This window comes from Sapajus apella, unplaced genomic scaffold (assembly GCF_009761245.1).
Source record: "Sapajus apella isolate SASKATOON/1434 unplaced genomic scaffold, GSC_monkey_1.0 scaffold91, whole genome shotgun sequence".
Taxonomy (NCBI): domain Eukaryota; kingdom Metazoa; phylum Chordata; class Mammalia; order Primates; family Cebidae; genus Sapajus; species Sapajus apella.
Window position 1 is genome coordinate 285142 of NW_022437031.1, and position 24928 is coordinate 310069.

Sequence of the window (24928 nt, forward strand, 5' to 3'; positions counted from 1 at the left end):
TCTGTCGTTCATCAGTCCCTCCTCTAAAAGACAAGAGCTTTCAGAAAACCTGCTGAAATTGTGGCTTCTTTAATACTGATCCAAAGTAACCATAGTTTAAACAAGATAAAAGTTTTCTTTGATGTAACAGCTTGGTGCAAATAGGCCAGGCCTTGTATGGCAACTCCTAAATCCCTTCAGCTTGCTGTGGTACACTGGCTTTTCATCATCCCTGATGACCTCCTATTTCTTTCTCCTTCTAGCTAGCAGGAAAGGAAGAGGGAAGGGTGGCCCCTTTCTTTTTAGGGACTCCACCTGGAATTGGTTAGTTCAGCTCAGCTCTTGTAGGCAGCATTTTGGTACCTGTCTATAGGAGTCTGTAAAACATGGTCTTCATTCTGGGCAGCCACGTGTCTGACTCCAGAAGGGTATTCTGTGGCCATGGAGACACTGATCTCAAGAGTTAACGAGGAATCTCCAACACACTGAGGGCCACTGACCACCTTATTTTAGAGATGAAAAAGAGGGGCTAGTGTGTGAGAAAGGGATCTGCCCAAGGTAACCAGATTGTGATTTGGGCCCAAGTCCAGAGCAGAGGAAGAAGAGTTGGGTAGAGCTGTCTAGGAGTGGCTTCTCCCTCAAGCCTTTCTCATGTGCCCATGCTGTTTCCCAGGAAACAAACACAAGTGGGTTGCATTACAAATAGACATGAAGCCTGAAGTTCCCAGAGAGAAACTGGCTTCATGCCCCACTTGCCCACTGGAGCCGAGACACATACCTGCCAAACAAGGAGAGATCAAAGGTATGCAGTATCCACTATGGAGGGCCTGGACTTGGGAGACACCCTCAGGCCTGACCTGGTACCTCTCTCCCCATAGGGCCTGCGACCTACGTGCCTGTGGCCCCCCCACCCCAGGCTGGCAACTAGAGATCAAACAGAAGCCTGCCTGGCATGACCAGGATGAGACATCAAGTGTGAAGAGTGATGGGGCTGGTAGGGTGTGGGCTTCCTTCCATGGCCATGGACGGGGGTGTGGTCATGGCTGGGACATGGCCAGGGTGGCACTCAAAGTACGTGAGGCCCCTTTGGGCTCCAGGATGTCCAAGGGAGTGCAGTGGGGGTGGCGGACAGGAATCTCCCCTTCCTCGTGGCACCCATTTCCCCCATAGCCCATTTTGACTACCAGTTTGGCTACTGAAAATTTGATGGTGTGGAGGGGCCTCGTAACCCCAAGTACATAAACAACATCACCTACTACTTTGACAATGTCAGCAGCACCGAGCTTTATAGTGTGGATCAGGAACTGCTCAAAGACTACAACAAGTGCCAGATGTGAGTGCACAGCAGCTTTCTTACCCTGGAGGAATGGACGAGAGGTTAGGGGTTGCTAAAGTGTCATAGCTTGGCAGAGCAGGGCTGGACAGGCCCTCCTGGTGCTTAGCAGCAATTTCAGTCTCAGGTTGAAAAGATAGCTTTTCTAATTTTTTTATTACAGAAGTGATACCACATTCTCATTGTTTATTACAGAAGTGGTACAACATTTACCTTAAGAAAATTAGAAACTATACCACTACAATAGGAGAGAAAATGTTAAGAATCTACCCACATCTGTGCTTCTATTTGTAATGACAACATTGACAGAATACTAACATGTATTGAAGTGTCACTATTGACCAGGCTCAGTGTTAAGTGTTTTAGAGGCATTGTCTTAGTCCTGCAATTCTTATCTGTTGAATTACTGTGAGCTGAGTCTTTTAGCCCCAATTTGTGGACAAGAAAACAGGCCCAGTAATTTGCACAGAATCTCACAGCTAGTAAGTAACAAAGCCCAAATTTAAATCCTTCTCTGTCCTATTATAGAAACTTTGCTCTTAACCACTCTGATATATTGTCTCTCAGTCCAAAAAGGAAGTCATACAAGAAAATAAATGGTTGCAACAGAGTCTTTATAAGTGTTTTAGGAGCAGAAGAGAAAGTGACCAACAGTATTTGGACTGGAATTTAAAGGAGGATGAGCAGTTTGCCAGGCATGCTAGGGGGCTTAGAGCACAGGGAGTGATTTGACCCAAGGTAGGTAGGGTGCCATGAAGTGATCACATCAATTCTTTTCAGTCCTCAGCACTGTGGGTATGTAGGATAGGGATGGGCTAGGTCAGAGGCTGTGTAAGATTGCCGGGATGTGTAACAAGGAAGCCATACTCATAAAACTGATGCAGCAATCCCTCAGTGATAACTACTTCTTCCCACCACTTAGTGAATACTACTTCAGCGTGGGGACGATTTAGAGCAAGACTTCATTCTCTGAAGGAAAATGAATGCTGATGGCTTCCCATCCATTGCCCTTATTGCTTCCTTCTGCCGAGTGCAGGCCGTTGACACTGACATTTCACTCATCTTTGTGGTATGTCTTCCTCCCTGGAGCTGGGATGCAGGGGAAAGAAAGGTCCTTAGGGAGCTGGAATTTGGGCCAAGGCAGAAAGCCCTGGAAGAATCATCATCTGATGACTTCTGCTGAAGTCTCAAGATTTGACTAGCCTCCTCCTCTCCTCTCCTCTCCTCTCTTTTATTCTCCTTCCCCTCTCCTTCCCCTCCCCTCCCCTTCCCTTTTCCTCCCCTCCCCTCCCCTCCCCTTCCCCTCCCCTTTCCTTCCCCTCCCCTTTCCTTCCCCTCTCCTTACTCTCCCCTCTCCTTCCCCTCTCCTCTCCTTCCTCTCTCTCTCATTGTAGAAAATGTCAGGCACTGACAATCACCAGCTTCAGCAAGTATCAGTTTATGGCTAATCTTATTCCCTCTGTACCCTCATCTATTTATTCTCACATACTACTTTGAAGAAAATTCTAGAAAGCCTGGAATTTTGTTCACAAATATTTCACTATTGACTTCTAAAAGATAGAGTTGTTAAAAGAAAATAGCCACAATATCATTATTATACTTAAAAATATTAACAGTTCCTTAATATCAAATATTCAGTCAGTTCAAATTAACCCCAATTTGTCTCTCATGTGTGTGTGTGTGTGTGTGTGTGTATATATATATGTGTGTGTGTGTATACACACACACACACACATTTATTTATTTATTTATTTTAAATAGTTTGTGAGAATCAGAATCCAAGTAAGACCTATAGGCTGGGTGCAATGGTTCACACCTACAATCCTAGCACTTTGGGAGGCCAAGGGGAGGGTCCCTTGAGCCCAGGAGTTCAAGATCAGCCTGGGTAACATAGCAGGACCCTGTCTCTTCAAAAAACTAACAAGACCTGTGCATTGTCATTAGTAAGTCTTGTTTTGCTTCTATTTTTCTTTTTCCTTGCAGTTTATTATTTGAATAGACTAAGTTGTATATTCTGTAGAATTTTCCATAGGGCACAGGGGTGTCATTTTAACATGTTCATCTGTACTTCAACTTTTTTGTAAATTGGTGATCTAGAGGCCTGATCAGATTCAGGTTTTGGAGTTTTCCCCCCTCCTTGTGAAGAATACTTTACCATAATGATGTATTTTCTCTCAGGTGGCACGTAACATTTTATTTGATTGTCTCCCTTGTGATATAAGCTGCCAGCAGTGTTCATTAGGATTGCAAAATGAAAATATATTAATTCTATCGATCAGTCTTCATTTACTAGGTGGAATACCTCTTCAAGGTGTAACTTTGCCTAATCAACTATTAAGTTGCCAAGAGGTATAGTTTGTGCAGAAAGGGAAGATTAATGTTTGATCTTCCTCCCTTTGTTAGCCAGTTTGCAGAATTATGGGTTGATCTCTAATAGCTTTCATAGGTGACCAGTGAGATTTCATGTTTGTTTTATTTGTTATAAGCTTATGGGTTCAAACATATTTATTTCCATCCATTGCAGTTAATGTGTTGGATTAAATTGTCCCATCTTTGGTCAGTGGGACCCTAGTTCCTCTTACACATTTCCTGCTCCAGATCTGGAATTGGCCACTGTGAAAAGGAACTCTAGTTCCTTTCTTTTGGGAAATGGTATTTAGATACCAGTCTGAGTTATAGGGTGCTTATTGCTACTTGGTCAGTCATTTTTTCTAGATGATTTTGTTTTGTTTTGTTTTTTGGTGAGATGAAATACATCATGGGGTTATTCTGGCATTTTATTTTATTTTATTTTATTTTATTTTATTTTTTATTTTATTTATTTATTTATTTATTTTTTGAGATGGAGTTTCACTCTTGTTGCCCAGGCTGGAGTGCAGTGGTACAATCTCAGCTCACTGCAACCTTCACCTCCCAGATTCAAGTGATTCTTTTGCCTCAGCCTTCCAAGTAGCTAGGATTACAGGCCTAGGCCACCACATCCAGCTAATTTTGTGTTTTTAGTACAGACGGGGTTTTACCATGTTGGCCAGGCTGGTCTTGAACTCCTGACCTCAGGTGAGTTCTGGTGACCCTACCTCAGCCTCCCAAAGTGCTGGTATTACAAGTATGAGCCACTTTGGCCTATTCTGGTATTTTCTATTAAAATTCAAAATTACAGTGTCTTGTCTTAAACTTGTGGGTCTTTTATTTTACCTACTCCTTTCTCTCATGCCCAAAATCTTAATTCTTAATGATATCAATGTAATTACTAACTTGTTTTATTTTACTGTATGTCTATAGTCTTTTTTTTCTTCTTTTTACAAGAGACAGAGTCTTGATCTGTCTCACAGGCTGGAGTGCAGTGGTGTGATAATGGCTTACTGCAGCCTGAGCCACCTGAACTCAGGCAGTCGTCTTGCCTCAGCCTCCTTAGTAGCTGGGATTACAGGTGCACAACACCATGCGTGGCTGATTTTAAATTTTTTGTAAATATAGGGTCTTGCTGTGTTGCCCAGGCTGGTCTCAAATTCCTGGGCTTAAGCCATCCTCTCACTTCAGCTTCCAAAGTGTTGGGATTATAGGCATGAGCCATTGTGCCAAGCTCTACATCATTCTTACAATACCCCCACTACCACTGAAAACAGTTTTTCCATGTACACAGTCAAATAACTGTATCTTCAAGTCCTTTCAAAGAATCTTTGTGTAGTTACATCACATTTAACTTTATATATATTAGTTTTATTTTGCTCCCAAGTTTTAGAGATTGCTTTGTCTCCTTATAATTTTCTAAGTTGTTTAACAGTTGCATAAAATATTTACATGATTCCAGAGTCTCAGCATGGTATATTCATGTAAGTCTGATTTACATTCTGTCACTTACACCCTTTCTTCTCTTATAGGCAAACTTATTAGAACCTTTCCATTTAAGAAAAACATATGCCTCTATATGTATCTTTCTTGTTTCTCAGGTAAATGGAAATATACAACACATCTATTTCTTCAATTCTTTTTTGTTTTCACTTAATATATCTGGGAGCTAACTGCAAAGTAGCAGTATATAATAGAAAGATATTCCTCATTCCTGTTTACAGTTGCATCGTTCACCATTGTGTGGAATGCCCCATAGTTTTTTCAACTGCTGCTTCTATAGATGGATGTTTTGGTTGTTTTTTTGAGACTGAGTCTTGCTCTTTTGCCCAGGCTGGAGTTAGTACAGCGGTGTGGTCAAAGCTCACTGTGGCCTCAACCACTGGGTTCCCAAGTGGCTTGGACCACAAGTGTGTGCCACCATGCCCAACTGATTTTTTAAAATTATTTTTAGTGATAGAGTCTCGCTATTTTGCCCAGGCTGGTCTTGAACTCCTAGGCTCAACTGATTTATCCACCTTTACCTCCCAAAGTGTTGGGATTACAGGTGTTAGCCACTGTACCCAGTCTGCTTTTTTGACTAATATTTTTTCCATCTCAGCACTTGTAAAATTGTTTTTTTAATGTCTGAGTAGTGTTCCATCAAATGGATATGCTGTAAATATTTAAATTACCTTTGAAATGGTAAGTTAGGTGTTTTCTAGTTTTGGTTCTACTATAGTGTTACTGTGACTGGCTTTTTTTTTTTTTAAACAGAGACAGAGTCTTGCTCTGTTGCTCAAGCTGTAGTGCAGTAGTGTGATCTCAGCTCACTGCAACCTCTGCCTCCTGGGTTTTAGCAATTCTCCTGCCTCAGCCTCTCAAGTAGCTGGGATTACAGGTTCATGCCACCATGTCCAGCTAATTTTTTGTATTTTAGTAGAGATGGGGTTTCACTGTGTTGTTCAGGCTGGTCTCGAACTCCTGAGTTCAGGCAGTCCATATGCCTCAGCCTCCCGAAATGCCAGGATTACAGGCATGAGCCATCCCCCCGGCCCTGTAAATAATTTTTTGTCCAAATATTATACATACTGCTGCCTGTTTGTGCAAGTGTTCTCTAGGGCAAAATACTGGATGTAGGATTGCAGGCTTAAAGAGTAAAAGGGTAGGTGTATTTTTTATGCTGGTACCTCCTACAAGTTTGAACATCTCACATACCTACCAGTTGTGGAAGATTGTGCCAATTTTCTTTGTTACTGCTAGCACTGGACTCAGGGGAACCCAGTGGTCCACCATTTCCAAGATCTTTCTGTCCTATACTTTCTTCTTCATCCTCTCTTCTTCAGCTTTGCTGATCTCCCTTGCCTTGTCTGAGCCAAGCAAGTGCCAAATTCTTCACCTGCTCTGTGAAGGCTGGTGGGCTCACGTAGGATTAGGTGGCCACATCTGCAAAATATAGTGGGTGTGGGAGTAGTGCCTCCATGTAGAAAGGCTTAAGGAGGACTGACCCAGGTATGAGTCCTTGGGCAAGTCACTTCATCACCAAACCTTGATTTCTTCACCTGTGAAATAAGCATACTAGTTTCTAGCTTACCATTGTGAATATCGTAAGAGAATGGATATGAAAATGCTGTTGTAAAATGTGAGAGATCACACCTGTGAGAGCATCTTAGTTCTAAAAGCACTTGATGCTCCTCAGAGTTGTAGGAGTACAAACAGTAACAAACCCTGGGCTAACCTCTGCAGATGCCTCAAAAAAGAAAGAGAAGACATATTCAAACCAACCCTTGGAGAGCCATGTGGGCTGGGTGATAGATTCCTGTGAGCACAGGCCCCATACTGCTTCTGTCAGGTACCTGGACCAGTGGGCAAAGAGTGATCAGCACTGGGCTGGGTGGGCGAGGCACAAAGTTGACTGGAACAAGAAGATAGGTCTGAAAATTAAAGGGACCCTCATCTAAGAGGGTTTCAAAAAACCAGTGATATGGAAAGCTCAGCACAGAACCTAGGAAGGGGAAAGCTTTTTTCCTAAAGAAGTGTTGTGGCAGTCACATGAGATCAGATTTTCATACATGCAGAGAGAAAATCTCTCTGAATTGGTTTCCAAGCCTGGGTATCTACCTCCTGCCTGAGGAAGGATAGCCAGGTAGTTGAATATACAGATTTCTGGGAGTCTCTCTGAGCCTACTGTATCTTGGGAGGCTATCCGAAAAATTTTAAAAATTAAAAATATACATATTTATTGGCTCTACCCTGCATCTACTGAATCTGCTTTTTGGGGTAGGGTTCACACTCTTTTTTTTTTATGCCTCAGTAAGATGGTCCCAGTGTGTCTTCCCTGTTCTCCAAAGCAAGATTTGAGAGCCACCAACTTATGCTCTCTACTCCCTGCAGAGATGGCACAGGCTGCAAATAGGTATGCTTTTGAAAAGAACATACAGTTGATCTTTGAACAGCAAAGGGGCTGGGGTGCCCACCCCACAAACAGTATAAAATCCATGTATAACTTTGGACTCTCCAAAAGCCTACCATTAAGCAGAAGACTTACCAATAACATACAGTCAATTAGCACATATTTTGCATATTATATGTTTACATATTGTATTATTATGATAAAGTAAGCTAAAGAAAAAACATTACTAAGAAAGTCACAAAGAAGGGAACAACAGACACTAGGGCCTACTTGAGGGTGGGGAAAGGGAGGAGAGTGAGGTGTAATTTACCTACCCACCAGACTTGCATAAATATCTCTGAACCTAAAATAAAAGTTAAAATCATAAGAGAAAATATTTACTGTTCAATAAGTAGAAGTGGAATCATCATCAAGGTGCTTATCCTGTGGTCTTCACGTTGAGCAGGCTGAGAAGGAGGGACTGGTCTTACTGTCTCAAGAATGGCAGGGGTGAAATAAATCTGCGTATAAGTGAACCTATGCATGGATCCATGCATTTCATACCCATGTTGTTCAAGGGTTCACTGTAGATGGATTGACCCATGATGGCTCATTAAGGAAGGTGAAATACTTAAACTTAGTAAATAGTTAAAACTCAAGTTTTATCATTGGACAGGTTTCTGCCATTAAATAGTCCTATGACCCTGGATGAGTTTCCCAGTCTCTGTAAGCCTCAGCATCCTCTTTGTAAAACCCTCTGAGAGTTGATGTAGAATTAATCAGATCCATGGATATAAGTTAAAGTCCCAGTTCAGTAACTGGGTCTCCTTGTTCAATGCCCTGTGAGAGAGTGGATCTTGGCTGACAGAAAGGATCAGAGGGACTCCTCTTAACCTTGTGGTGGAGCTGCTGTGGGGAACCTGGTGACAGTATCTTTTGTGATTTCTGTAGCTCTAGCCCCTCAGAAGGGACACCTACAGTTGGCAGCTATGGCTGTGCCCCTCAGTCATTGCCCAAGTTCCAGCATTCTTCCCATAAATTGCTCAAGGAAAATGGCTTCACACAACATATCTACCATAAGTATCATAGGTGCTACCTGAATGGTAAGAAGTGTGGGTGCAGTGGACGAGCCTCTGGGACCCTTATTTAGACTCAGAGTGTAAGAGTCAGGGGATGAGGGGCAAATAGGTGACTCAGCTCTCTGACTTCAGAGCAAATTAAGACATGACATTATAGTGAGGAGGACTGAAGTTAGACTCGGGCCAGGTAGTTTTAAAATGTAGGAAGCTTTGGGAATATGGCACTCACAATATTCCTGTTCCTTGATCTTCCTCTATTGATATTAAAGCTGTCAATTAAATATTTCTGTATCTCTGGCAAGATTATTGACTCAGCCCCTGTCAGGTCGTCCACTGTCTATCACAAAAGGGTATGGAAGAGGTGACACATGCTCTCCAGAACAAAGGCTGCCAAACTCTGGTTTGTGAGTCAAATTCAGCCAGTAGTCTCTTTTTGTATGGCTTTGGAGCAAAGGACAGTTTTCACATTTTTAAGATGTAAGAAAATAAGATTTGTGACAGAGATCATATGAAATATTTCTTCTCTGAGCCTTTACAGAAGTAGTTTGCTGATTCCCTCTATAGAAGATAGTGAAAAGAAAGAGCCTGTCTAGGTGCTCTCATCTGTCTTCTCTCTTTTAGTATTCTGATACATTGGCTGTAAAGATGCACAAAACCAATCTAACTAGTCACCTATAGTTATTAACTCATCCATCCCCCTTCATTCAACAAAACAGGGCTGCTAAATTCTTGATTCGTACGTCACTTCTCTCTTACTCTGCTTGTATGTAACAACAGCTTTATAGGGATATAATTTACATATGATGCAATATGCCTATTTAAAGTATACAGTGTAATAGCTCTAAGTATATTCATATACTTGTGTGCCTATCACCAGAATCAATTTTATAACATTTTCATTAACCTAAAAAGAAATGCTATGCCCCTTATGAGTCATACTCATTATACATGCAAAGTGCTTCCCACACCCAAACCCTCCCAGCCCTATGAAACTACTAACCTACTTTCTGCCTCTAAGGATTTGCCTATTCTGAATGTTTCACATAACTGAAATTATACTGTATGTAGTCCTTTGCTACTGCCCTCTTTCCCTTAGTGTATTTTATACACTGACAAACATACAACAAGGTTTATGTTGTAGCATGAATCAGTACTTTATTTTTATTACAAAATCGTATTCCATTGTGTGGCTGTATTGCATTTTGTATCCATTCATCAGTTGATTGCCATTTGGGTTGTTTCTACTTTTTTTCTATTATGAATAATACTACTGAGCATATTCACATATAGGTTTCCTGTAGATGTTGCTTTTCCTTTATTTTGGGTGCAAGAGTAGCATTGTTGGGACATGTGGTAACCATGCTTAACCCTTTGACAAAATTAAAGACTGTTTTCAAAAGTGGAGGTACCATTCTACATTTCAAAAAGCAATATGTGAGGCTTCTGATTTTTCATGTCCTTCCAACACTTGTTATTGTTTATTTTTATTTATTTATTTTTATTTAACTAACATTTATTTTTTGAGATGGGGTTTTGCTCTGTCACCCAGGCTGCAATGCAGTGGCATAATTATACCCCACTGCAGCCTTGAATTCCTGAGCTCAAGCAATCCTCCTGCCTTAGCCTCCTGAGCTGCTGGGATTACAGGCATGCACCACCATACCTAATTATTAAAAGTGTTTTTGTAGAGACAGAGGTTTCACTGTGTTGACCATCCTGGTCTCAAACTCCTGGCCTTAAGCAGTCCTCTCTCCTCAGCCTCAAAAACTGCTGGAATTACAGGCGTGACCAACCTGCCCCAACCAAGATCCTTTTTTAACTGGATTATTTGTCCTAATTATTAAGTTGTAAGAATGCCTTCACCAGATTCACATTTTAATGATTCATTTTCTCTGTATCTATTTTGTTGATTCTGCTTTTGGTGTTGTGTATTTTTTATATTACTATTTTGTACTTGTGAATATTGTAGGACTTTGTTTTTTTTGAGACAGCATCTTGCTCTGTTGTCAGGCTGGAGTGCTGTGGTGCAATCTCAGCTCACTGCAACCTCTGCCTCCCAGGTTCAAGCGATTCTCCTGCCTCAGCCTCCGAGTAGCTGGGACTACAGGTGCCCGTCACCATGCCCGGCTAATTTTTGTATTTTCAGTAGAGACAGGGTTTCACCATGTTGGCCAGGCTGGTCTCAATCTCTTGACCTTGTGATCCACCCGCCTTGGCCTCCCAAAGTGCTGGGATTACAGGCGTCAGCCACCACATCTGGCAGGACTCTTCAGATAAATATTGGTAATGAGCAGAATACAGTTTGTTAGAATTTACAAACAATTTGTTCATGCCTTGCCTTTTCTCAATGGCACTTGAAAGCAGTGCCAGTTGAGATGAAGAGCTAGACTGCCAGCCTGGTTTAGAAGCTGCTGCCACCTGCTCCTGGGAAGGCACAGGCCCAGCTCCCAGCATCAGGGCTTGGTGCAGTGGTTAGTGCTCAATAAATATCTGCTGAATGACTAAAATGACAGATCATGAGCGAGGGAATTTGGAGGTACAGGAGAAATGACCAAGTCTTAAGTCCCAGGATCCTTTGTCCCTGAAGCAAGAGCAGCCTGAACCTGAGACATGTCTTTCCTCCTTTCTTTCACATCAGAGTGGAAATGCTTGGGCATTGACCAGTCTCAGGAGATGAACGCCCTTTCACTTCTGGTCCTTCTTCCTCCGAGATCACTTCAACAAAAAGATACATGAGGAGTTCAAGCAGCGGGCTCTGGAGGATGCCAAAGAAGGCAACAGGTGAGCAGGTTTGGGGTGGGGGACTTTGGCTGCTGTTTCAGGGTGGTGTGGGGTCCTTGGTCTGTTTTCAGAACTGTAGCTGGAAATTTCTTGCATGTGTATTTTTATTAATATACTTTATGAAAAATTTGTTTTTAAATGAACAATATATTCACATGGATCAAATTTCAAAGTTTATAAGGTTATATAATGAAGAGCTGTCTCATACCTGTCCCCACCCATCTGGTTTCTTTCCCCACAGGCAACCAGTATTAGAATCTTGTGGGTCCTTTATAAAGGATTATTATGTAAGCAAGTAGGTATCTGTGTAGTCTCCCATGCCACTGCCACTCCTTTTGTTTTAAGCTGGCTTACATTATAATATTTTTTGCACCTCGCATTTTCTTTTCTTTTTGCTTAATACTGTGTTTTGGAGATTATTCTACATCCGTACATAATTAACTTTCTTGTTCTTTTTTGTTATAGACTGTAACATGGTCTTATACTATATGGATGTACCATGATTTATTTAGCTGATCTCCTATTGGTAGATACTTAGGTTGTTTCCAAAATTTTGCTATTAAAAAAACCTTAAGAGTTCTTTTTACTTGCTGGGAAATGGTGGCTCATGTGTATAAACCTAGCACTTTGAGAGGCCAAGGCAGGAGGATCACTTGGGCCCTAGAGTTTGAGGCCAGCCTAGGCTCAAGTGATTGTTTTCCCATAGCAAAGCCCTGTTTCTATTAAAAAATAAAATAAAATAAAAAATAACTCCCCACACACCTGCGCCAATTTTAAATGTAAAGTGCGCTCTCAGTAAATTACATAAAAAAAGACAAGTTTGGAAAAGCTGATGAAAACATCCATCATTCTAGAGATGGCAAGTGCTATTCTGCCATCAAGCATCCTACTTTCTTTTTGGCATATTTAATGTATTTAGCTCGTTCCATGAAGTTTGTGCTCTTCCAGATTTCGTATGCATGTGCAGTTGTAAAATTTATGTATTTGTTCACAAAAATGGGCTCATGGGATCATTCTATGTCCAACATATTCAAACATGTTTTTAGTATTTGATAATGTATTATAAGCATTCTTCAGTATCTATAAGTATACATTTATACTATTAATTTCTTTTCTTCTTTTTTTTTTTTTTGAGACAGAGTCTCACTCTGTCACCCAGGCTGGAGTGCAGTGGCACTATCTTGGCTCACTGCAACCTCTGCCTCCCAGGTTCAAGCAATTCTCCTGCTTCAGCTTCCCAAGTAGCTGGGACTGCAGGCACATGCCACAACATCTGGCTAGTTTTTTGTATTTTTAGTAGAGATGGGGTTTCACTGTGTTAGCCATGATGGTCTCGATCTCCTGACCTCATGATCTGCCTGCCTTGGCCTCCCAAAATGCTGAGATTGCAGGTGTGAGCCACTGTATCTGGCTTTTTTTTTTTTTTTTTTTTTTGGAGACAGAGTCTCACTCTGTCTTCCAGGCTGGAGTGCAGTGGCATGATCTCAGCATGATCTCAGCTCACTGCAATCTCTGCCTCCCAGGTTCAAGAGATTCCCCTGCATCAGCCTCCCAAGTAACCGGGACTACAGGCATGTGCCACCACACCTGGCTAAATTTTTGTATTTTATTTAGTAGAGAGAGGGTTTTACATAAAAACTGCGTGCCACTGCCTACCAAAGTGCTGGGATTACAGGTGTGAGCCACCACGCCCAGCCCATTTCAGTTATTTTCATTTAAAATTGTTGAAACATATTGTTCATAAACATGGTAAAAAAAAAATACATATAGTAAATGTGTGTGTTCAATGAAAAAAGAATTTTCTCTTGTCCTCTGTAGCAACTTTCCTGGTTCCCTCCAGGCATGCAAACACTGATGGATCCATAAGCAAATGCATGGCTACGCTCAAAGCCCATACCTCAGCACTCCACAATATATGCAGAGAAAACCTGCACCTGTACCCCCTAAATAGATCAAACATGTTTTTTTCAATTTTATTTGTTAAAAAATTCAACTGTCCAGGTGTGTTGACACATGCCTGTAATCCCAGCACTTTGGGAGCCTGAGGCAAGTAGATCACAAGGTCAGGAGTTTAAGACCAGCCTGGCCAAGATGGTGAAACCTTGTCTCTACTAAAAATACAAAAAATTAGCCAGGCACAGTGGCAGGCACCTGTAATCCCAGCTATTCCAAGGCAGGAGAATCACTTGAACCAGGAGGTAGAGGTTGCAGTGAACCGAGATTGTACTACTACACTCTAGTCTGGGTGACAGAGTGAACTCCCTCTCAGAAAAGAAAAAAAAAATCAACTTTTACTTTTGGCTGGGTATGGTGGCTCACATCTTTAATCCCAGCACTTTGGGAGGCCAAGGCAGGCAGAACAACTGAGGTCAGGAGTTTGAGACCAGTCTGACAATATGGCAAAACCTTCTCTCTACTACAAATACAAAAATTACCTCCCTGCAGTGATGCGTGCCTGTAATCCCAGCTACTTGGGAGCCTGAGGTAGGAGAATAGCTTGAAACCGAGAAATGGAGGTTGCAGTGAGCCAAGATTGTGCCATTGAATTCCAGTCTAGATGACAGAGTGAGAGTCTGTATCAAGAAGGAAAAAAAATTTCAACTTTTGGCCGTGTGCAGTGGCTTATCCTTGTAATCCCAGCACTTTGGGAGGCTCAGGCAGGAAGATCACTTGAAGTCAGGACTTTGAGATGAGCCTGGGCAACATGGCAAAACCCAGTTTCTACTAAAAATACAAAAATTAGCTGGGCATGGTGGTGCTCACCTGTAATTCCAGCTACTCAGGAGGCTGAGACAGAAGAATCACTTGAACCCAGGCAGCAGAAATTGCAGTGAGCCGAGACTGTGCCACTGCACTCCAGGCTGGGCAACAGAGCAAGACCCTGTCTCAAAAAAAATTCAACTTTTATTTTATTGTTATTGTTTTTGAGACAAGGTCTCACTCACTCTGTCACTCAGGCTGGAGGGCAGTGGTGTGATCATGGCTCACTGCAGGCTTGACCTCCTGGGCTCAAGTAATCTTCATCTCAGCCTCCTGAGCATCCAAAACTACAGGTGCATGCCACCAGGCCTGGCTAATTCTTGTATTTTTTGTAGAGACAGGGTGTCCCCATGTTGCTCAGGCTGGTCTTAAACTCCTGAGCTCAAGTGATCCACTCACCTCAGCCTCCCAACGTGCTGGAATTACAGGCATGAGCCATTGCACCAGCTCTCAACTTTTGTGTTAGATACAGGGGGTACATGTATAGTTTTGTTACAAGGGTATTTACACCCAGGTAGTGAGCATAGCACATAATAGGTAGTTTTTCATCCCGTACTCCTTCTTCCCTCCCTCCCATCTAGTAGTCCACAGTGTCTATTGCTTCCTATTTTAAAAATTTAAAAGTTAGGCCAGGTGTGCTGGCTCAGGTCTGTAATCAAGGCACTTTGGGAGGCTAAGGCAGGCAGTTTATCTGACATAAGGAGTTCAAGAGAAGTCTGGCCAACGTGGAGAAACCCCATCTCTACTAAAAACACAAAACTTAGGCAGGCATGGTAGAACACACCTGTAATCTCAGCTACTCAGGAGGCTGAGGCAGGAGAATTGCTAGAACTCAGAAGACAGAGTTTGCAGTGAGCCAAGATCACACCACTGCACTCCAGCCTGGATGACAGAATGAGACTCCAGTCTCAAAAAACAAAGATAAATAAATAATTTTAAAAATTAAAAAATTAAAAATTTAAAAAAAGAAGGGCAAACAAGATGGCAGAACTTGTTGCCGTCACCTTGGAAAATACAATCTGCCACAGACGGCAAGTAGAAAGAATGCTGGAGTTTTAGATTTCACAAATCTAACCATCCAAAAGGATCACAAGAGCTGTTCCTGTGGCTTAAGGGGAGTGGAAGCAAAGGTCAACAGAGCTGAGGAAGACATGGGACAGTGAGTCAGGCAAATTGCATGCTCATCCACATGGATGCTGACATCCTCAGGAAAGCAGAAGGACTTCAGAGAACAGAGGGCAAAACACAATCTTATTATTATTTTTTAAGAGACAGGGTCATTCTCTGTCACCCGGAGTGCAGTGGCACGATCATAGCTCACTGTAGTTTTGAACTCTTGGTCTCAAGCAATTCTTCTGCCTCGGCCTCCTGAATAGCTTGGGCTACAGAGCGTGCCACTAGGCCTAGCTAATTTTGTATTTTTATTTTTGTACAGATGGGGTCTTGCTATGTTGCCCACGCTGCTTTGTAACTCCTGGCCTCAACTAATCCTCCCATGTTGGCCTCCCAAAGCACTGGAATTATAAGCATGAGCCACTGCGCCCCACCACAAAACACTCTTTGGCATCCCAAAGCTTTGGGATTACAGGCATGAGTCACTGTGCTCCACCACAAAACACATTTTTTGAGTTGGAGTTTCACTCTTGTTGCCTAGGCTGGAGTGCAATGGTGTGATCTCAGCTCATCATAAACTCTGCCTCCCATGTTCAAGTGATTCTTCCACCTCAGCCTCCCTTGATTGCTTGAGCCTGGGAGTTTGAGGCTGCAGTGAGCTATGATCTTGCCACTGCACTCCCACCTTGGTGAGAAAGTAAGAGCCTGTCTCAAAAACAATTTTACCTCCCAGCAAGTTGTGGTCCCAGCCTCTTCTACCCACCTACAGGAGTACATGTAGAAACCCTGTGCCACTTTACTCCAGCCTGTGTGACAGAGTGAGACTCTGTCTCAAAAAAAATTTTTTTGGCCAGGGGTGGTGACTCACACCTGTAATCCCAGCACTTTGGGAGGCCAAGGCTGGTGGATCATGAGGGCAAGAGAGCGAGACAATCCTGGTCAACATGGTGAAACCCCATCTCTACTAAAACTACAAAAAATTAGCTGGGCCTGGTGGCATATACTGGTAGTAACAGCTACTTGGGAGGCTGAGGCAGAAGAATGGCTTGAGCCCAGGAGTCAGAGGTTTCAGTGAGCCAAGAGCATGCCACTGCACTGCAGCTCAAAAATATATATATATATATTTTTTAATAAAAAAGTCCTAGTATCTAAAATGAGCAAAATTGCCAGGTGCAGTGAATCAAACCTGTAATCCCAGCACTTTGGGATGCCGAGACTGGTGGATCATCTGAGGTCAGGAGTTCCAGACCAGCCTGCAGTAAGCCAAGATTGCACCACTGCATTCCAGTGTGGGAAACACTGTTACTCCAAATGAAAAAAAAAAAAAAAAAAAGGTAAAAGTGCATTTGAAAAGAACAGCAATAGCCAGACACAGTGGCTCATTCTGTAATCCCAGCACTTTGGGAAGCTTAGGGTGGATGACAGCTGAGTCCAGAAGTTTGAGACCAGACTAGCAACACGGTGAAACTCTGTTTCTATACAAAATACAAAAATAAGCCAAGCGTAGTAGCATGCACCTGTAATCCCAGCTACTTGGAGGGCCAAACGGGAAGGATTGCTTGCATCCATCCAGGAAGTTGAGGCTGCAGTAAGCCACGACTGTGCCATCTCACTCCAGCCTGGGCAAGAAAGTGAAACCCTGTCTCAACAAACAAACAAAGAAAAAAAGAACAGCATCATTTCCTTATCGTTTTTCACGGCAACCTCCTCCTCCCAGGTTCAAGCAATTCACCTGGCTCAGCTTCTAGAGTAGCTGAGATTACAGGCGCCTGCCACCACACCTGGCTAAATTTTTAGTAGAGACGGGGTTTCACCATGCTGGCAGGCTGGTCCCAAACTCCTGACTTCGTGATCCACCCACCTTAGCCTCCCAAAGTGCTGGGATTACAGGCATGAGCAACCGCGCCTGGCCAGTCCCTTATATTTTAATAAAGATGATTTTTTTTTCTGTTTCCTAGTACCCTGTTACCCACCTACAAAGTTGCAAAGGCTTTAAGGCTATCGCAACGGCCATCAAAGGTCAAGCTGAGGGGGTGCAGCTCCCTAATGTGAGGCAGCCTCAGAGGGGCTGACACTGCCCGGGATTAGCGCGGTTAAGGACGCTCCTGGGGTCCCCGGGCCCTGGCTGGGAAAGGTGTTGGGGGGGCGCACGTACCCAGGCTGAGGCGAGGCAAATACATGGCCAGGGTAGCAGTGGCGCTGGTAGCCCTTACACTGGCCATTGAGGAGATTCTTCTGCATGATCTTGCGCTCCTGCCCACCAGGCACCAGCAGGTTGGTGTGCAGCGCCTGCTCGCTGCCTCCGGTCCCTGCTGCTCCCTGCCCTGCAGACTGAGAAATCTTAAAACTGCCCTTCGAAGCTTATAGGTGATGGCGGCCAGGCGGGAGTCTGCCCACGCAGAAGTGCCCGCTCTGCAGTGGCTTCCGTCACCCACTTGCGCATGGGCGCTCCCGGAAGACCCAGCAGCCCTGCCTCGATTTCCGATTGGCTCCGCCTGAGGGGCAGGCCTCTTTCGAAGTCACAGGAGCGTGCCTCCAGTGACGTCACAGGTGCCCGCCTCTGGCGACGTCACAGAGGCAGGCTTTCGGCCACGTGGTGCGGTGGTATGTTGCCTAGGAGCTGGGTTGTGTTCTCCGCAGAGGGGAGCCTGGTAATTTCCACCTCCCTGCTACTCCGACCCAGCATGGTGTTTATGTGGGTCAAAAATAGAAAACTGTGTCCGTGGGCCGGCGGAGGTGGGAAGTTTCCTTTAGGCCAGGAGTTCAAGAGCAGCCTGACAAGGTGGTGTGGACCCATTTCTGTAGTCCCATCTCAGCCTCCCAGCAACTTGATCCCCAAGGTTCAAGGCTGCAATGAGCAAGGATCCTACCACAGCACTCCAGCCAGTGAGACTGAGGAAAACCCTGTCTAAAAAAAAATAAAAAAGAAAACTATCCAAGTGTGAGACATTGGGAGACTGCTGAAAGAAAAATTGAGGCTGCCTGGGCCCTGTAATTACAGCACTTTGGGAGGCCAAGGTGAGAGGAAGGCTTGGACTCAGGAGTTTGAGACCAGCCTGGGCAACATGACAAAACCCCGTTTCTACAAAAAATACAAAAATAGCCAGCTACAGTGTACACCTGGCCTAATATTTTGTATTTTTTGTAGAGATGGGAGGTCTTGCTATGTTGCATAGGCCAGTCTCAAACTTCTGGGTACAAGTGATCTCCTCACCTTGGCCTTCAGAGTCATTGGGATTACAAGTGTCAGCCACTGCACCCCACCTGGGTTAGGCTATTTCATAACAAAGTGCTTGGCCCCGCTTGGTGGCTCACACCTCTAATCCCAGCACTTTGGGAAGCTGAGACAGGTGGATCACTTGAGGTTAGGAGTTTGGGTCCAGCCTGAGCAACGTGGCAAAACCCTGTCTCTACCAAAAACACAAAAATTAGCCAGGCATACTATACTCCTGTAATCCCAGATACTCGGGAGGTTGAGACAGGAAAACAGTTTGAACTGCAGAGGAAGATGTCGAAGTGAGCCAAGATCATGCCACTGCACTCCAGTCTGAGAGACAGAATGAAACTATGTCTCAAAAAAAAAAAAAAAATGGCCTTGGCAGAGGGGCTGGCCCAGGCTTGCCTTCTCTTGGGTTTGTCATGTGTAGGCTTCTGCCATGAGGAGATACTTCCTTCTGCCTATGGCCCACAGCAAAAAAAAAAATATCTGCTCTGCCGGGCACAGTGGCCCATGCCTCTAATCCCAGTACTTTGGGAGGCTGAGGCGGGCAGATCACGAGGTCAGGAGTTCAAGACCAGCCTGACCAACATGGTGAAACCCCATCTCTACTAAAAATACAAAAATTAGCCAGATGTGGCACACACCTGTAATCCCAGCTACTCAGGAGGCTGGAGTTTCACTCTTGTCATCCATGCTAGAGTGCAATGGGGCGATCTGAGTTCATTGTAACCTCTGTCTCCTGGGTTTAGGTGATTCTCCTATCTCAACTTACCAAGTAGCTATTACAAGCACCTGCCACCACAACTGGCTCATTTTCGTATTTTCCATAGACATGCAGTTTTGCCATGTTGGCCAGCCTGGTATCCAATTCCTGACCTCAGATGATTCACCTGCCTTGGCCTCTCAAATGCTGGGATTATGGGGGTAAGTCACCCTGCCTGGCTGTAATGGGGTATTTCACTGCAGACTTTAACAAACAGAATATTAGCATTTTTGGCGTTCTTTTTATTTTCCTCATACAATTTTTCTTTGGACCGAATTACAATAACAGAAGTAAAGATTAAATTATAAACGTTAAAGAGCAATGCCCGGCTGAGTGGCTCATGCTTATAATCCCAGCACTTTGAGAGGCCAAGGCGGGTGGATCAGGAGGTCAACAGATTGAGACCATCCTGACAAACATGGTGAAATTCTGTCTCTACTAAAAGTTTAAAAATTAGCTGGGCATGGTGGCAGGTGTATGTATGTAGTCCCAGCTACTCAGGAGGCTTAGGCAGGAGAATCACTTGAACCCGGGACATGGAGGTTCCAGTGAACTGAGATTATGCCACTGCACTCCAGCCTGACCACAGAGCAAGACTCCATCTGAAAATAAAAAATTAAAGAGCAATACGGATTCAATAATTATTCTTTTCTACAAATTGTGTTTAAATGATATTCCTTTTTCTTTTTGTCTGTATAGCTGAAACTGTAAAAACCAAAGGTCCAGTGATGATCCTATACCCGTATTTTCCAGTCTCATGTTGAAGATTTTTATGTAGAAGGACTTCGCAAAGGATTTTTTTTTTCTTTTTAAGATCGAGTTTTCACTCTTGTTGCCTAGGCTGAAGTGCAGTGGCATGATCTCGGCTCACTTCAACCTCTGCCTCCTGGGTTCAAGCAATTCTCCTGCCTCAGTCTCCATTATGGGCCAGGCTGGCCTCAAAATCCTGACCTTGTGGTAAGCCTTCCTTGGCCTTAGAGCTGGAATTACAGGCGTGAGTCACTGTACCTGGTCTATTTTATGTATTTTTGTCTTCCCCTTTTAAATGTATCTGGGTCCAACTTTGAGTCAGTCATGCCAGTGTTAGCTTTTAAAACATGAACGCTGCCCACACCTGACTGGCATGCAACTGACATTTTCTTTTACAATTTTCTGCTAGTTTTGCTAAAGAGAATAGTATCCATGTCTTGCTTTTAGGCCTGAGATTTTTAAAGCATATGTAGGAATATATGATTGTTTTTGTAGATATGTAGAGGAAGATAGCCTTGAATGCAATGCAATATTAAAGGATCCCATTTAAGATTTTTGTAGTATGTGTCAAAGAGCTGTGTGTTGCCAAGTTACTACTTTACTTGTGAGGACACATGCTCCATGAAGCACATTATGAGACAATTTGCAATTATTATTATTTGTTGTTACTGTGTAGAAACCTCAACTGAAGATTTAGTTGTGTTCAGGCATTCAGATTGTCTCTTCTTTTCTTAAATTTTTTCCAAGATGGAGTCTTGCTCTATCACCCAGGCTGTAAGTGCAGTGGCATGATCTCAGCTCACTGCAACCTCCCTCTCTTGGGTTCAAGCAATTCTCCAGCTCTGCCTCCTGAGTAGCTGCAATTCCAGGTGCCTGCCACCACGCCCAGCTCAGTTTTGTGTTTTTAGGGAAATGGGGTTTTACCATGTTGGCCAGGTTGGTCTCAAACTCTTGACCTTGTGATCTGTCTGCCTCAGCCTTCCAAAGTGTTGGGATTACAGGCAAGAGTTACCGTGCCCAGCCTGTCTTTTCTTTTCAAAATCACCCTTGGCAATTAAATATTAAACATGTACTAGTGGATATTACTTTGCTGAATATTGCCTAGTGAATATTAAGTATTTATTCTCACCTTTCAGACATGAACTTATGAATTCAACACGTGAAGGTTTACAACTTGATAAACAAGCTTCAGGAGGTAGGTCTTCAGTGTTAAACAGATGAGAAGATTATGTGCAATAATTATTTAATGATTAACATTGATTTTTTTAATGGTACCTTCCACATGAAATAATATGTCTCTAACTATTAATTATTGGCAAATATAAGAGAATTCATGTTGTCAAAATTGTAATGCTCTGTAAAACAGTCAACTCATTTTCTTTGTATTAACCCATTATAAATACATGTAAATGTTGGATTAATGTATAGACAGAAGTAAAATAACAATCTTTATCCTACTTCTGAGATGCAAGATTTATCTGGCATAGTACATTGAACAGTTTATTGTTGAAGTCTATACCACTCAACTGAACAAGCATTCATCAAATGCCCATGATACCCAGGACATAAGAAGGTTTCCTTTTAGAGTATGGAGCCATGCAGATCATGTTTTAATTGTTAGATGTGTTTTCAAATAAATAGAAATACAATTGATTGTCTCACTAGTTTTGGCTCTGGCGTGGAGTGGGGACAAAACAGAATGGAATCACACTGCTGAGATTTGCTAAAATGGGAGGATTGCCAGTAAAATCATGTCCCTAGTCTCCCCATAGCAAATGTCACCTGCTAGCTGTTCGTATTTATTTATTGAGATGGAGTGTTGCTCTGTTGCCCATGCTGGAGTGCAGTGGCATGATCTCAGCTCACTGCATCCTCCCACCTTCTGGGTTCAAGCAAATCTTCCTACTTCACCTTTCAAGTAGCTGGGATTACAGGCACCTACCATCACACCCGCCTAACTGTTGTGTTTGTAGTAGAGATAGGGTTTCTCCATGTTGGCCAGGCTGGTCTTGAACTCCTGACCTCAGGTGATCCACCCACTTCAGCCTCCCAAAGTGCTGGGATTATAGGCGTGAGCCACCGCACCTGGCCTGGTAGCTGTTCTTGAGCACGCTGAATTTTACTTTTTTCCAGCTTTAATGAATGTCTGGTTCTTCCTTTTTTTTGTGCAGTGCTAGCATTGTTTCAGTAATAAATATATTCTGGAATCTTGGAAATAATTTTAATCACAGGAAAGAAAAAATAATACTGCCTATTTTATAACAATAATATTTAATAATCCAAGTTATTAAACCCATTACATTGAGAAAACTTCTATTTTTGTATTTTGACAATAAAGGAAGAATGGTGTGCTAGAATCACCAAATTAAGAAAGATAGTGGATCAGCTTTTCTGCAAAAAATTTGGTAAGTCTTTTTTTCCTCCTTTAACTAAAGTATATTATTGAGTAATGTTTTTTATTTTGCTTTTTTGATATGGAGTCTTGCTCTGTTACCCAGGCTGGAGTGCAGTGGCAGGATCTGGCTCACTGCAACCTCTGCCTCCTGTGTTCAATTAATATTCTTGCCCCACTCTCCTGAGTAGCTGGTATTACAGGTGCACAACACCACGTATAGCTAATTTTTGTATTTTTTTAGTAGAGATGATTTCACCACGTTGGCCAGGCTTGTCTCGAGCTCTTGATTTTGTGATTCACATGTTTTGGCCTCCCAAAGTGCTGGCATTACAGATGTGACACACCACACATGGTGGTGATTTTTTATGATGTTTTATTTTAAGAAAGTAAATACAATGAGTAGGACTCAGCTCCTGTTTTCTCTTACTGGTTTTTGTTTGTTTGTTTGTTTGTTTGTTTGTTTTTTGTGATGGAGTTTCAGTCTTATTGCTCAGGCTGGAGTGCAGAGTGGCACAGTCTTGGCTCACTGCCACCTTTGCCTCCCAGGTTCAAGCAATTCTCTTGCCTCAGCCTTTCAAGTAGCTTGAATTGTAGGCACCTGTCATCATGCCTGGCTAACTTTTGTATATTTAGTAGAGATGGAGTTTCATCATTTTGGCCAGGCTGGCCTCAAACTCTTGATCTGAGATGATCCACCCTCCCTGGACTCCCAATGTGCTGGATTTATAGGCATGAGCCGCTACACCTGGACTATCTTACTTTTTTTTTTTTTTTTTTTTTTTTTAATTAGATAGAGTTTCGTTCTGTCACCCAGTCTGGAGTGCAACGACAGGATCTCAGTTCACTGCAAACTCCACCTCCCAGTTTCAAGTGATTTTCCCGCCTCAGCCTCCCAAGTAGCTGGGATTATAGGCATGACCACCACACCTGGCTAATTTTATATTTTCAGTAGAGACAGGGCTTTGCCATGTTGGTCAGGCTGGTCTCAATCTCCTGACTTCAGGTGGTTCAGCTGCCTCAGCCTCCCAAATTGCTGGGATTACAGACATGAGCCACCATGCCTAGCCATCCTACAGTTTTTAATATGCATGGATTGTGAAAATTTTAATCCTGCATAAGAGGAGAGAATCTGGTAATGGAACCCCATATGCTTTTCACTGAATAAATTTTTATGCACAGTGAAAGGTTTTATGCAGGAGGATTGACACCACTGGGAATCCTCTTTTCTTTGGGCTTTACCTGTGCCTGGGTGCCAATCTGTAACGGAGAGAGCTTTGGCAGTAGCCACCACTGGGCATTTGAAGGTGCAGCCTCAGCCAATCTGTCTTTTCTATCTTGCTCCTTAAATACTTCATCAACACTTCAAAATACTTAGTTTTAATTTTTCATACAACATTCTTTTGCCACCCAAAGTCACTCTCTGCCCCAGTTTTATTTTGCTTTGCAGCAGAATTCTAAGTTATTGTCCTCTGCTCCACAATACTCTTTTTAAAGCTATTTTTATAAAAATGTTCACATCTTGTGGACTCTTCCTTGGCTCCTCTCTGTCTCATTTTCAGTCTCTTGAGGCCCCTGCCCTCATCCTCTCTGCATTGGAGAGGGCCAGCTGGCAGCTTCATATTGAGCCATCTTTCTTTTTTCTTTTTTTTTTTCTTTGAGACAGAGTCTTCCTCTTGTCACCCAGGCTGGAGTGCAATGGCACAACCTTGGCTCACTGCAACCTCTGCCTCCCTGATACAAGTGATTCTCCTGCCTCAGCCTCCTGAGTAGCTGGGATTACAGATGTCTGCCACTATGCCCAGCTAATTTTTGTATTTTCTTAATGGAGATGGGGTTTTGCCATGTTGGCCAGGCTGGTCTCAAACTCCTGAGCTCGTGATCTGCTTGCCTCAGCCTCCCAAAGTGCTGAGATTACAGGCATGAGCCACTGTGCCCAGCCTCTTTCTCTTTTCTTATTGTGTCTTCCTTACAGATAATCCCACCCTGCCCACCTCTTAAAAATATTATATTGTCTATGCCTTTGAGGCTCTCATTCCTGGCCCTGAAGATGCTCCTCATACCAGACCTCTATATTTGCCTTTCTGCTTGACCCCACCTTGGGCTTCATGTGTCCCAGGCAGAGTCCCCGTTCCCCTCTCTGTGAGCTGCTCTCATTATCTACCAGCTGCCCAATCCAGATGCCCAGGACTTACCCTGAGGTATGATTTTCTCCCTTCCCATATCCAGCCTAGCAAGGCCTGCTGACTCTGCTCTGAATGCAAAGGCCAGATCCTACCCCATCCTCCTTCACTGCCCCCCAGTGCTCGGTTAGAGCCATGCCACAGAGAAGCCAGGTCAGGCTCATTGAAAGTAGGAGGTGGAGCCTGTCATTCTCTGGACTGTCATCTGTAGTGGCTTCCACTGTACTTGGAGTAAACCTCACAGCCCATGATCGGGTCTGCAGGGGCATGGGTGAGCTGCCCGCTGCCATTCCTCTGCTTTTCCCACATGCCCTCTGTGGATCCCTTGCTCTGTGCCAGCCACTGTCATCATTTG

At 43.3% G+C, this 24928-nt stretch overlaps 1 pseudogene; it reads left to right on the plus strand.

The window, feature by feature from the left end:
- LOC116534990 overlaps window positions 1–24928 on the plus strand; it is an 89953-nt pseudogene that overhangs the window by 11976 nt on the left and 53049 nt on the right.